This window comes from Aquarana catesbeiana, linkage group LG13 (assembly GCF_042186555.1).
Source record: "Aquarana catesbeiana isolate 2022-GZ linkage group LG13, ASM4218655v1, whole genome shotgun sequence".
In the NCBI taxonomy this organism is placed as follows: Eukaryota; Metazoa; Chordata; class Amphibia; order Anura; family Ranidae; genus Aquarana; species Aquarana catesbeiana.
Window position 1 is genome coordinate 56,199,882 of NC_133336.1, and position 15,511 is coordinate 56,215,392.

A 15,511-nucleotide genomic window follows, 5' to 3' on the forward strand; every position below is an offset into this window, starting at 1 on the left:
TTCAACTCTCTACTTCATCCTCCACTGTCTCCACCCACTAACTCACTCACTGCCCAGGTGATCGCAGAACACTTCAAACATAAGATTGATACAATTCGTGAGGAGATCTCCACTGTACAGATGCCTTCACCTAACACCCCATGTCCACAGGTACAATCATTACTTCCTTCATTCAACCCCGCCACTATAGACGAGGTTGCTAAACTTACATCCAGTTTACCACCTGCCCCCGGGATCCTGTTCCCTCACAAATGCTACGTTCACCCTCTGGCTCTATTCTACACTCCTTAACTCAAATCTTCAATCTCTCCCTCTCTTATGGCATCTTCCCAAACTCTCCACAACATGCATTAGTCACCCCAATTCTTAAAAAGCCCTCACCTACGCCCCATCTCCTTGTTCCCCCTTTATTCAAACTCCTTGAACATCTGGACTACAACCGACTGAGCATTTACCGTTCTTGATCACCTTCAATCTAGATTCTGCCCTCAACACTCCACGGAAACTGCTCTCCTAAAACTCACAAACGATCTGCTAACTCCAACGGACACTATTCTGTACTTCTACTCCTAGACCTCTCTGCTGCATCTCTGCTGCCAGTGGATCACCCCCTCCTCCTTAAAAAAACTTCACGCTTTTGGTCTCTGTGACTGTACTCTTTGCTGGTTCTCATTCTCTCTATCCAACCGCACTTTCAGTATCACTTACAACTCTACTTCCTCCTCTCCTCTACCTTTCTCTGTTGGAGTCCCCGAAGGTTCTGTTCTTGGACCTCTCTTATTCTCCATCTGTACCTCCTCCCTGGGTCAGGTAATAGCCTCTCATGGCTTCCAATACCATCTCTATGCTGACGACACCCAAATCTATCTCTCTACCCCTCAGCTCACTCCTTCAGTCTCCTCATGTATCACTAATATACTAACAGACATATCTGCCTGGATGTCACACCACTTCCTTAAACTCAATCTATCCAAAACTGAGCTCATGATTTTCCCTCCCCCACGTGCCTCTTCCTCTGATTGCTCGGTCAAGATCAATAGCACTATTATCAGCCCGTCCCCGCATGGCAAGGTTCTATGTGTAACCCTGGACTCTGAACTATCCTTTCAGCCCCAGGTCCAAACTCTTTCCAAATCTTGCCACCTCAACCTCCGCAACATCTCCAAAATATGCCCCCTCTTAACCAATGACACCACAAAGCTCTTAGTCCACTCCTTGGTCATCTCTTACCTCAACTACGGCAACACCCTCCTCATGGGATTACCTTTACATAGGCTATCCCCCCTTCAGTCCATCATGAATGCTGCTGCCAGGCTCATCCACCTTACCAACCGCTCAGTGTCTGCTACCCCTCTCTGTCAGTTCCTCCACTGGCTTCCACTCACCCAACAAATTAAAGTCAAAATTCTAACAACAACTTGCAAAGCCACCCACAACTCGGCCCCCAGCTACATCACTAACCTAGTCTCAAAATAACAACCTACTCGTTACCTTTGTTCCTCCCAAGACCTTCTGCTCTCTAGTTCCCTTGTCACCTCCTCCAATGCTCGCCTCCAGCCTCTCCTATCCTATGTAACTCCCTACCCAAATCTGTCCAACTATCTCCTACTCTGCTTGCTTTTAGACAATCCCTGAAAACCCTTCTCTTCAGAGAAGTCTATTCTGCCTCCACCTAACTGTACTTTTACTTTCTCCATCAGATCATCCCCCACAGTTATTACCTTTTGTATCACTTGACCCTTCCTCCTAGATCGTAAGCTGTAACAAGCAGGGCCCTCTTATTCCTCCTGTATTGAATTGTACTGTAACTTTACTGTCTGCCCTCATGTTGTAAAGTGCTGTTGGCGCTATAGAAATCCTTTATAATAATAATAATAATAGACAGGGGGGAAGTCCAGGGAAGTAAACACCATTAGGAGATCCCGGTGGAGCCTTGGTGGTGGGTTGATGAGACCGCTACTTCTTCTGGTTGGACACCTGATACATGTACCATGCTACCAGTGTTTTCACAAATAACTGTATATAAGGTCCTTTTTTTTCTTTATGATTGTATGTCTGTTGTTTTGAACACCCACTTTTAAGTGGTCTGTGCTGTATTTTGATTTTGGGAGTGTTTGTCTTCTACCCGCTTGTAAAACAATGGGAAACTTTTTGTTTTAGAAAATAAACAAATGCATAAAAAAAAACAACATTACATGTATCTCAGCGCTTGTCCTTCTCGTCCTGCTAATCAAAGTGCAGGCCCTCATATAACCCTGAATGCCCTGTTGGAGGATGAGTGGTTGGTTTTTGTAGGCATCAAGAAACATCCTCTTCTCATATTCTTCAATAAATAATAGTATCTGAGTTGATTCTTCCTGTGATTTATGTGTCACCTGGTTTATTTTCTATTACCTCTTACCCGAAGAAAGGCGTTTGAAAGTCAGTTGTGAATCTAAAATGCATATAATGTTCTTTGTGGAAACAAATGTCCTATTGAGCTCTGTGTCATTACGTTTCCCACAATGCTTCTGGCCTCAGACATTGACAATGTGCTTTGTAAAAGCCTTATTTGATGTGTAATACCGCCTCCCTTTTGCCCTGTGGGCAAGATAATTCACAGTTTTTTTTTAAACTAAGTTCATCCTCCTAAAGAACTCAGGTTAATGTGCCCTAAAGAGACGATTTATATAAATATGTCTATTAGTGTTGATTTGAAGAATGAGCTGTACTTGTAGTTGCAGTATAATCTGAAGCGGTCTTTGAAAAGAAAAAAAATGTATTTGTGAAGTAGCTTACAATGCTAATACTAAATGTGAGAGGCTAAAAACAAGTAGATGTTCTGGGTATATACAGTATAACTTCACAGGGTTAGGACATTATCAGCAGTGGAAATCTTAAAGTATATTTCCACTTTTGCAGCCAAATTGGGATAATACCTACAGTGCCTTGAAAAAGTTCTCATACCCCTTGAAATTTTCCCATTTTGTCATGTTACAACCAAAAACGTAAATGTACTTTATTGGGATTATGTATGTATGTCTCTATCAGCTTTGCACATCTAGAGAGTTACATTTTTGCCTGTTCTTTGCAAAATAGCTCAAGCACTGTCAGATTCAATGGCGAGAGTCTGTGAACAGCAATTTTCAAATCTTGCCACAGATTCTCAATTGGATTTAGGCCGCAACTTTGACTGGGCCATTCTAACACATATGCTTTGATCTAAACCATTCCATTGTAGCTCTGGCTGTATGTTTAGGGTCATTGTCCTTTTGGAAGGTGAACCTCCATCCCAGTCTCAAGACTTTTGCAGAATCTAAAAGGGTTTTCTACTAAGATTGCCTTCTATTTGGCTCCATCCATCTTCCCATGAACTCTGACCAGCTTCCCTGTCCCTGCTGAAGAAAAGAATCCCCACAACATGATCCTGCCACCACCATGTTTCACGGTGGGGATGGTGTGTTCAGGATGATGTGCAGTGTTAGTTTTCCGCCACACATATCATTTTGCTTTTAGACAAAAAAGTTCCATTTTGGTCTCATCTGACCAGAATACCTTCTTCCACATGTTTGCTGTGTGATGGCTTCTCGCGAACTGCAAATGGGACTTATTATGGCTTTCTTTTAACAATGGCTTTCTTCTTGCCACTCTTCCATAAAGGCAAGATTTGTGGAGTGCACAACTAATAACTGTCCTGTGGACAGATTCTCCCACCTGAGCTGTGGATCTCAGCAGCTCCTCCAGAGTTACCATGGGCTTCCTGGCTGCCTCTCTAATTAATGCTCTCCTTGCCCGGCCTGTCAGTTTAGGTGGACGGCCATGTCTTGGTAGGTTTGCAGTCGTGCCATACTCTCTTCATTTTCGAATGATGGATTGAATAGTGCTTTGTGAGATGTTCAAAGCTTTGGATATTTTTTTATAACCTAACCCTGCTTTAAACTTCTCCACAACTTTATCCCTGACTTACCTGGTGTTTTCCTTGGCCTTCATGATGCTGTTTGTTCACTAAGGTTCTCTAACAAACCTCTGAGGGCTTCACAGAACAGCTGTATTTATACTGAGATGAAATGATACACAGGTGGACTCTATTTACTAATTAGGTGACTTCTGGAGGCAATTGGTTCCACTAGATTTTAGTTAGGGGTATCAGTGTAAAGGGGGCTGAATACAAATGCACGCCACATTTTTCACATATTTATTTGTAAAAAAAGTTGAAAACCATTTATTATTTTCCTTCTACTTCATAATTATGCGCCACTTTGTGTTGGTCTATCACATAAAATCCCCATAAAATACATTTACGTTTTTGGTTGTAACATGACAAAATGTGGAAAATTTCAAGGGGTTGAATACTTTTTCAAGGCACTGTACTTTATATTTGTTACATGTTCCCATTCACATTGAATAAAAAGTATATTTATAAATGATAGCTTTCTTTTTTTGAATGCTCTATTCTGGACCCTCCAGCAAGAAAGAATTCTAGGTAGTTCTCTTTGTTTTATGAGGGGGCTGGGCAGCTGTGTTTGCCATAATAAACCCTCTCTGTACTGTCCAGGCATATCTTTATTATCAATGTAACTAGATGTGAACACTATCTGTCCTAACAACAAATTAGGCCTCATGTACACTGCTGCTGGTAAACAAAGGTTTAGGAGCAGTTGGGCATTTTTTCAACTGCTCCTGAACTCTCCTCTGTTATCTTATCAGTACATGTACACAGGGTCGTTTATAGTCGTTTCTAGGCAGTTGAGTTTAGAAGCATTTTTTTGGAAAGCCCGTTTACCAGCAGCAGTGTACATGAGGCCTAACTCGCGTTTAGCCGCGCTTCATTTACAGGCGCTTTTAATTTTTGACTATTTAAAAAAAAAAAAAAAACTCTTCTAAATGCAAACGTGGCATGTAAACACGGCAAAACGGACATTTTTAAACGTGGGTTACTATCTGTCAAGTTAAAGTGGAGGGCCACCCGGAAATCCCGCTTTAAGGAGAGGTTGTAAAACGTCCCGTGTACATTAAGCCTTAAAGGTTTAGCGGCTGAGCTTCTTGTATGTTAATGAAAACAGACTTGGGACAGGCTCTAACAATGATATGCCGCATACACATGGTCGGACTTGCCAACGGGCTAAGCTCCATCGGCATTTCCGACGGAAAGATTTAGAACATGTTCTATATCTAAGTCAGTCGTAAATGCCGAAAGAAAAAGTCCGATGGGGCATACACATGGTCGGAATGTCCGACCAAAAGCTCCCATCGGACTTTTTCTGTCGGGAATTCAGACCGTGTGTGTGTGGCATTAGAAAAACCTTGTCAGCTATGACACCTCCTCATGGGAAACACCAAAAAAGTAAGAAATATTTAAAGTAGTTCTAAAGTTTTTTTTCTCTTCATGCATTCTATGCATGAAGAGAAAAAAAGCCTTCTGTGTGAAGCAGCCCCACTTAGCCCCCTAATACTTACCAGAGCCCCATCTCGATCCAGAGATGTTGTACGATCATTAGCTGAGGCATTTGCTCCCATTGGCTCCTGCTGCTGTCAATCAAAGTCAGTGAGCCAATGAGAAGAAAGGGGACAGGGCCGAGCCTCGTGGCTCCGTGTCTGAATGGACACACAGAGCAGTGGCTCGACTCAGGTGCCCCATAGCAAGCTGCTTGCTGTGGGGGCACTCGCCAGTAAGGAGGGGCCATGAACACCGGCGAGGGACCTGAGAAAAGGAGGATCTGGGCTGCTCTGTGCAAAACCATTACAGAGAGAAGGTAAGTATGACATGTTTGTTATTTTTAAACCAAAAAAAACCCGAGACTTTAGTATCACTTTAAAAAGAAAAAAACATTTTTTTTAAGGTATGCCGTGTGCATTGTCAGGATCACCAGGTAATCTTTTAATAGAACAATAAATAAAAAAAAATAATACTTTTTTTTGTTTTCAAACGTTTTTTATTGTAGAAAAGTATAACATCTGGGTGTACAGGCACTGTAGTGACATGAAACATAATGGCAAAAATGCCCATAACAGAAAGATGATATATCACACACAGTGCGAACAATATTTCTCATAATCGTACAAAATGAGCCCATAAGATAAAAGTAGTAAAATAAAAAGGAAATGAAATAACAAACAAATAAAGAAAAAACAAGGAAATAAGAAACCGTTGTGACAAATGTGCATTTCTATTAAATTGAGATTGCTGTCCGGGAGTAAGAAACGATGTATCTAATTTTGTGAGAATCAGATATGCTGTAGAGGCCCAAGAGTGACCCCTTCGCAAGTTTCAACAGATAGGATTAAGATTTGCGTTAATGGGGGTCAGCCGTGGGCTCTGAGGGGTCCTCCAGACTGTTGCTAAGCAGATGAGCTGTCCAGATGCTCCACTTTCGATCAAATATATATATATGGAATCCATGAGAGTATGATGTATTCTTTCCATAGACCTGATGGACTCCATACGGGAAATCACCTGTGACCAGGATACTCGGGGGCGCTTCCAGTTCAATGCTATTGCCCACTGAACTGCACTGAAGAGAGTATGGATTAATTTTTGTAGGGGGAGGGGAACACCTGGAAGCTCCGCAAACAGCAGACACATTTGACAAGTCAGTGTAAGCGATATTCCGGAGAGAAGCCTTATGAGGGATGTAGTTTTGTGCCAAACTGTGTCTAAGGCCTTACAGCTCCAGAACATATGTAACAACGTACCCCTGTCCTGGCATCCTCTAAAACATGTGCCAGAGACCAGGGGATATATTCTATGAAGGCGTTCTGGAGTGTAGTACCATCTGGTGTGAAGCTTGAGTACCGTTTCCTTAATCGACACAGAACGTGTGCATTTATGCATGTTGTTGATCATGTCCTGCCAATCTCCGTCAGGAACCTCCTGGGCCGTCTCAACCTCCCAAGCTACCATTGCCAAGGATTTTTGAGGGGAGTTATGATCATTAAGGTATTTATAAAGTACGGAGATGGTCCCCCTATCCCTCGCCTCCTCTCCACATAAAAGTTCAAATGGGGTTTTCGACATTTCCACCACGCCCTTCATATGAGTCGAGTAGAAGTGTCGAATTTGCAGGTATTGGTGAAACCCAGATCTGCCCATATCATAAGTCCGCTGCAGGTGAGTGTAGGAACAAAAGGAGGCGTTCTGCAGCAGGGATGCGAGATTCACCAAGCCTAGTGCAATCCATTTATGGTATGGCAAGCTGGAGGAGAAGGCTGGGGGAAATGAGGGTTCTCCCAAAAAAGAGGATAAAAGGGGGACGTCTGAGTGCAACTTGAATTTCTTGCGATAGAGAGACCATAGATAAAGAGATTGGCCTACAATATTATTTAATGGGGTGATATCCCTGGGGGAGACCGAGCGGGACCACAGAATACCGGGGAGGTAGTATGGAGTTACCGAGATCTGTTCAAATTGTAGCCAAGGCACAGGGGCAGGGATGATGTGCCACTGCGCCATTTGGATAAGCCGTGATGCCAGAAAATATTTCAATAGATCCGGGCATCCCAAGCCTCCCCTCCTCTGGGCTCTATACATCAGTACTTTTCCCATTCGTGGTTTTTTATTTTGCCATATAAACCTAAGCAGGTCCATCTGAACCTTCTGAAGAACTGATCGAGAAACATATAGGGGTAGGGATCTGAAGAGGAATAGTAGCTTGGGGAGGATGTTCATTTTCACTGCCTGGATTCTCCCCAGAAATGATATGTGATAGGAGGACCATTGATTTAAAAGGCGTTTGACATTAGAAAAAGCTGGAGGATAATTCAATGAAAATAACTGTTTCAGAGAGGGGGCTAATTTAACACCTAGATATTGTAGGGAGGTATGGTTCCATGAGAATTTAAATTTATCTGTGAGAGTGGTCAGTAGATGTTGCGGGAGGTGAATTGGTAGAGCCGAACATTTAGAGGGGTTGACGCTTAGGCCCGATAATTTATAGAAAGAGTCAAGGGAGGATATGAGGTTAGGGAGGGAGAGCAGGGGGTCTGAAATGAATAATAGTACGTCGTCCGCGTAGAGGCTAAGTTTAAATTCCTGATCACCCTTTCTGTAGCCCTTGATGTTTGGGTCATTAGCAATGGATCTAGACAGGGGCTCCATAGCCAACGCAAACAGAAGTGGGGATAAAGGACACCCCTGTCTAGTGCCACACTTCAGAGAGAAATAGTCTGAGTAGCATCCTGGAAGCTTAATTCGAGTTTTTGGGTTATGGTAAAGGGCTTTGAAGCCATGTATAAATGCCCCACTAAATCCAAACTTAGATAGGACTGTATCTAAATACGTCCAGAGAACGCTATCAAATGCTTTGTTTATATCTAAACTCAAAAACAATACTGAGTTTGAGTTCATATGGGCGTCCTGCAGGATATTAGTGGCTAAACTTATATTATCTGTGATCTGCCTCGATGGGATAAATCCGGTTTGATCGTGCGATATCAAGGTTATTATAACTTTGGCCAGTCTGTCGGCCAGGATCCTCCCAAAAATTTTAAGGTCATTATTTATAACTGAAATAGGGCGAAAGTTTTGGGGGAGGGTATGATCTTTGCCGGGTTTAGGAATAAGGGACATGTTGGCTAGTAGCATTTCTTCAGGGAAAGATTGTCCTTTGAGTATTTGATTATACATATTAGTAAGTGTGGGGAGAAGGGATTCAGCAAATTTTTTATAATAAACGGGAGAGAAGCCATCGGGGCCTGGGGCTTTGGAGGGTTTAAGAGAGGAGATAATGGAGGCAATTTCCTCTGATGAGCAGGGGGCATTGAGGATATCCAATTGTTCCTCCGAAAGTCGAGGAAGCGAGAGGGCATCCAGCCAGGACTGCATGGAGGGAGGGTGTGAAGGGTCTGGGCCAGAAAAAAGTTTTTGATAGAAGGTGGAGAAGATCTGTAGAACATGTTTTGGATGAGAGGTTAGGTTTCCAAGGCTATCCTTTAATTTATAAAGGTGGGTCGGTTGGGTGGTCTGTTTAAGCTTTCGCGCAAACATCGTAGAAGCCGAGTTACTGTATAGGAGAAAGCGAGCTTTAGACCATCTAAGAGATTTCTCGATGTGACCTGACAATATATCATCAAGGGCTCTCCTTTTTTCGGTGATTTGGAGGAGCAACTCCTGTGTAGGGGATTGAGTGTGTCTATGGTATAGTTGTTCTAATTCTAAGGTGAGTTTGAGGGTGTCCTGTTGTTTTTGACGTTTTAAGGTCGTGGAAAGCTCTATCAGGTGGCCCCTCATTACAGCCTTATGGGCTGCCCACAGCGAGATCGGAGAAATGTTCTCTACGTTATTAAGCCTAAAGTATTCTTTAAGACGTTCCATCAACTGAGCCATAATCACAGGATCTGTGAGTAATGCGTCATTAAGGCGCCAGGACCTGGCTATATGTGGGAGGCCTAAACATGAGATATGGGTTGATACCAGGTGGTGGTCCGACCAGGGGCAAACATGTATGTTGGCTGTAGTAGAATTTACTGTCAGAGAGGGGGTGCCAAAAATATAATCTAGGCGGGAATAACTGTCGTGAGGGTGTGAATAGAACGTATATTCCCTAGAGCCGACATTGTGGGCTCTCCAGATATCTATGAGTTGGGAGGATTTCAAGGAATGTTGAAGGGATTTGGGAAAGGCCTTAGATGTCGGGCATGTTCGGCTTCTATCAAGTCCTGAGTGGGCTACTAAATTAAAGTCCCCACCGATTAACATATGGGGGGAATGGAACCTATCTAGGGTCTGAAAGAATTCCTTAAAGAATGTAGCCTGTGAGGCGTTTGGGGCATACACTGAAGCCATAGTTAGAAGTTTATTTTGGATGGTGCCCTGAACTATAACAAAATGACTGTTGGGATCTTTATAAATCTTTTGAGCTTGAAACATTACTGAGTTTTTAATAAATGTGGCCGCCCCTCTAGACCTGGACCCACTCGTGGTAAAATAGCTTTGATTAAAAGATTTGTCAAAGTATGATGGGTGATTATCTCTAGAGAAATGAGTCTCCTGGAGCAAGATAACATCTGCGCCAAGAGTTTTGTACATTTTGAATGCTTTTCTTCTTTTTTGAGGGGTATTAAACCCTTTAACATTATGGGAAATTATTTTAATACCCATGGCAGTCTATAATGAATCTGCCAGGATCAGTAAGAGGTCCAGGCCGAGAGGGAGCCGCCAAACAGCAACCCGGCCTCTTCAGAGGCATGACATAGCTATGACGCACAGTCTTATGGGACTGCGTGTATCTATACTCAGAGTTAGTAGCACATAAATCACATGGAATAAACCTATTGGTGTGAAGAACACCAAAAAAAAACAAGAACATAAGGTCATAAACATAAAAAAAAAACAACAAAAAAAAGAACAGGAAACCTGAGTACTAGGCCAAAAAATGGCCAAACATAGCTCCGGGGGGTCATGGGGGAAAACATCCCATTGACCCAAAAAAAAATGTCCTTTCGGACCAAAGGGTCCGACACTCTAAGTGATAGTGTTCGTGTCATCTGTGCAGACATAAATTTGTCTGAGGAATTTACCTGTAGAGGATCAACCAGCTCTGACATCACTAACCAGACGGGGAGCCAGTCAGTTCTCATTAAGAAGAAAGAGTGTAGGGACAATCATGCGGATGCAACCGGGAGTCCGTAATGAGCCGGGAGAGTCCAATTTTCTGTAGGCATGATGGGAGATATTCAAATCTCGATACCTTGGAGGGAGAAAAACAAAGAGAAAAACAAGGGTAGGGGAAAAGATAAACACAAAAAAATAAGGGAGAAAAAAGAGTGAGGAGTGTCTTGTCGTCAGTCACGGTGTTGATCTCGGCGGTCTCTTCTAGTTGGAGGGGTTGCCCAAATTGCTGAGTGACGTGGAGTGGAGGGTAGTCTGGGCAGGGAAGCCGCGTCCAGGAGGCCCAGTTTTACCAATAATTCTTTTCCTTCTATTAGCGTGGTTACAGTGTAAGTTGTGCCATTGTGGGGCACCTGCAGCTTGAAGGGGAAGCCCCATCGGTAGCGAATACTGGCATTTTGAAGAACAGCAGTGACTTCCTTCATCCTCCTGCGTTTATCCAGGGTGGTAGGGGAGATATCCGGGTAGATTTGAATCGGGGTGCCTTCCAGACGAATATTAGGGGTGTTCCGTGAAGCTCTAAGTATTTCCTCCTTGATCAGGAAGTCCTTAAGGCAGAGCACTATGTCCCTTGGTGGTTTCTCTGGGGGAGGGGGAGGGGGAGGGCGTAGGGCCCTATGAATCCTATCACAGGAGAAAGCCGACAGTGGGGAGTCTGGTAAAAGAGATTGGAATATCTTCTGAACCGTGGGTAGTAAATCGGTGACCGATTCGGGCACTCCGCGCACCCTTAGATTGTTGCGGCGGTTCCTGTTATCAAGGTCCTCAATGTAGGCTTGAAGCTGCAGGACCGTTTCAGATAGTGACTCATGCTCCTTCCTTAGGTCAGAATATACCAAGGTGAGCTCATCATGTTTTGTTTCTAGTAAGTCGGTTCTGCTACCCAAGGCCGCAATCTCCAGGGACAGCGTGTTAGTAGATTTGAGGAGCTCTGATTGAAATTTCTGGGCAATCTTGTCATACATTAAGGTTAAGCTCTCATCCAGATCAGCCTTAGTAAGTTGAAACGTGTACTCACTATCTCCCTGGGAGTGCGGTGGTGAGGGAGCTGCTGCAGGAGAATGTGCCTGTGACTGTGTCCTCCGGGCGCCATCTTGGGCCTGCATGCTTCTCTCCTTCTTTCTCAACAAATAAGTCGTTAAGGATCTTTGGGCCGGTTTTTCACGGCGATTTCTGGTGCCCGTCATGCGCTGAGTGTTCCGCCGGGGGTGCGGGGATAAGTTGGGTGGATAACGTGCGTTGATAGCCCCGGGGAAGTGCCGTTAGTCTCCGCGGCTCACGGAGCTCTCAGCCCTTGCTTCCTCCTCGGTTCGCGCCGCGCATGCGCCCCCCAAAAAATAATACTTTTAACCACCTCAATACCACCATACATGTATATACCGCTTCATATTGAGGTGGTTGCACTGGGATCATGTTTGAGGCTACAACCATGATCTCGGTACTGTTTTTTTCAGCTGGTGATTCTCTTTCATGTAAAGTGATCCAGCGGCTATACAGCTGCTGAATCACACTCACAGGCAGCTAAAGGGCCCCCTCCCCTCTACCGCCACCTTTACCGGGCTTTCCTGTCTGTCGCCATTCCATGGACATGCACAGTTTTAAAGTGTGATGTGTTTGGTATGTATTGACTAGGTGTAACATCATCTTTGATATTTTACGGGAAAAAAATGGGTATTGTATTGTGTTTGTGTTCAATAAAATTATTAAAGTCTATTTTGTGTTCATTGAAATTCATTAAGATTTATTTTTTCCAAAAATATATTTTGTGTGAAAAGCCACTGCACAAATAATGCGTGACATAAAAAAAACACCCACCGTTTTATTTTTTAGGGCCGCTGCCTAAAAAATATATACTGTTTAGAGGTAAGGAAGTCATTTTTTTTAGCAAAAAAGCTGATTTTTACATGTATGAGTGAAATGTCAGAACTGGCTTGAGGGTCAAGTGGTTAAAATTACACGTTAAAGCTTATATGAGACTGTAGTAATTGGGTAAAGGCAAAACTTTTTTTTTTTTTAGCTTTGGGTAGGGTAGAGAGAAATTGGAAATTCTCACTGTCAGGGCTCCTCAATTTGTCCTATTTACTGTTACCAAGTACAAAAGGTAATCTCACATTTTGGGTAATCACTTGTACAGGGATAGAATGGTGACCCTGGTGACAACAAGGGATTCCCTCAATTTGGAGATATTTCCTCCCACTTCCTGTTCTGGCTATGGGATAGGAAGTGAAGGTAAATCTCTTCAATGGGACACAGATAGCAAAAAAAAAAAAAAAAACATTTGACAGGGTTTATAACCCTCTCTCATTTCCTCATCATCCAAAATGAAAACAAAATTTATTTTAGTCCATATTTAAAGTGTTACTAAACCCAGGACCCTGCATTCACTATATCTGGTCTCCCCCAGTACTCAGAAAATGGAAATGCAATAGTTTTAGTAAATATGAATTGATAAATACCCTTTCTCATCAGCAGTTAGAGCAGTCTTGTGACTTCTATCAGTGTTTGGTTAAAGCTTGTAGAAGGAGTTTTCAGTCTCCCCTGTTTGTCCTATGAGGCTGCAGGACCCCCGACTCTCTGTCTGGACAGTGCTGATTGGCCCTGTGCTGATCATATGCACCCTCCCAACAAAAAAAAAATCTCTAGCAATACTGAGAATGTGCAGAGTGTCCCTAAGGTTCCGTTCTATCAGGAGATGGTTTGGAGACAGTGGAAGAAAAGGAGGATCAGAGAAGACAGGATCAAACAGTCTTTTTACACAATGCGGAGGATTAACTCCTTAGGTTCCACAGTGAGTATAACAAGCATGCTTTATTGCATATACAGATTTTACTGTTGTGAATTTAGTAACACTTTAAGCTTCACTTTAAGGTAAACATTGCAATAGTAAGTAAAGCTCAATAAAAATGTGCTATACTTTACTTTTAAATATCTAGTGATTTCATGGACCTTTTCACAATCATTTACAGCAGCCTTTACAATGTAATGCACATTTATTATTGTCCTGAGCTAAAGCTGAACTCTAGGCAGATCTAAAAGACACAAATTAGTCCAGCTTTGCAATCATTAAAGAGTAACTCCACTTTTGTTGGGAAAAAAAAACATTCCCCTCTGGGGGATCTATGTATATTGCAAGGATTTTAACAAACTTTGTTGCAGATTCCTACCTTTTTTTTATTCTGAAGAAATCCCTCTGTGTTTGTCTGTGTCCATGTGGGAAACTGAGTCCAATGTGAGTGGTTTCATAATCATCAATCAGCTGCAGCACCTGCTGGGCACTAATGAGGAAAGCTGCAGGGCCTGCATCCCTTTAGACGTGATTTCCTATTGGGAGTATCTCACCAAAAATGACATTTTTGTTGCAGGGGATGCCTGAAATCGGACTTGTATCTTAGACCCCTTTCACATTGAGGCGCAGCCGCGTTAGCGCTAAAGTGCAGTTTATTTTAGGAGCGCTTTGTATCCCATATATACAGTATATTTCATCTATATATTTTCTGTTTGCCTGTGGCTTAGCTTTAACAAGCCATAAAACTGTAAACCACTTCAACGTGTTGAAAAAAAAAAAAAAAAATATGTCAAGCGTTGGCTTCAATGGTTCTTTATCACATGAACGTTTGCCATGTACTGGTTGTACCAGGTAAGATTTATGAGACAAGCATGTATCTGCATGTCTGAGGCATATCGTTTTTAGCAAACACTATGCTGAATATCACCTTCTGTTAAATGCAAGTTATGGTGCTACGCCAAGCAACAACAAGAACAAATGTTAAAGGACAAAGGAAGCGCACCGTGTGTGCAGAGAATATTGTTTCCTTGAGGGCTGTATCAGGAGCATGGTTCTATATTATGAGGCTGAGAAAGTGTCATTGTTCCCCCATCTTCACCAAAAAAAAAAAAAAGTTCAAAAGTATTGAGAATTTTTTTATTTAGTTTTTAAGCATTTTTCCAAACCCAAGAACATAAACTGAATACATTGTAGCTTAGCAGTCCTTAGACATGGTGGCCATTGTTTTCTTCGTTGAGGCTAAGTACATGAAATTACCTGTTGATCCTTACATAAACCAAGTAACCTCCCATCCACTGCTTTGATAAATCAGTGTTATCAGCCTTCCCAACTATCTTCTAGAAACAGTCACACAACTGGTGGGCTCGGAGCGCAGTGCTCTGCGCCCCGAGCCCACCCTTTTTTTAAGCCTATTAGAGCCTCTGGCTCTAATCACGCGCTTCAAACCCCACCCCATCGGAATCCATGGTCCAGCGCCCTGCATGTAGATCAGGGGGCCAGACACATGGATGGGGGGGGGGGGTGGCGCTCGTGCGCTCCTAATGGACAGGCCTCCACTGCTGCAGATACACTTTAAGGTTGCAATCGGCTTTAAAGGGGAGCTAAACTGTGGAAGGTGTGCCCTTGCTGTGGCGTACCATGCCTTTTTCTGCACTGTGTCCTCTGTATGAAGTGGACATCTTGGTAGAGGCACGGCTTTGCTTCCTCATGTCAGAGCCTCCAGCAAGGAGAACCATAAGCAACACACTTGTGACATCACCAAATATAATTCCAAAACCTTCTGCTTTTACAACCATTTTAATCATGTTCCTTTAGGCCACACCCAATGTTCAGCGCAACTTAGCCATGCCCACTTTTGGCAGTGGAGTCTATCATTCTAAATGTGAGGCGCTAATCTAACTAGTCTATCTATTGCCTTCTGTATAATGTGCTGTATATTTCTTATTCTGCACTGACTCATTTTGTACTATGCAAGTCATCTCAGACTCTATTTAACCACACCTCTTTATGCCATGCAATATTCAGGGCAATGAAAACTACACCCACTCCTTGGCACAGAGTGCTGCACATGCCATATTTTCTTTTTCTTAGTTAAGGAGTCTCAACTTAAGACCTTGCACAATGGCCCACTGCATTCAGAA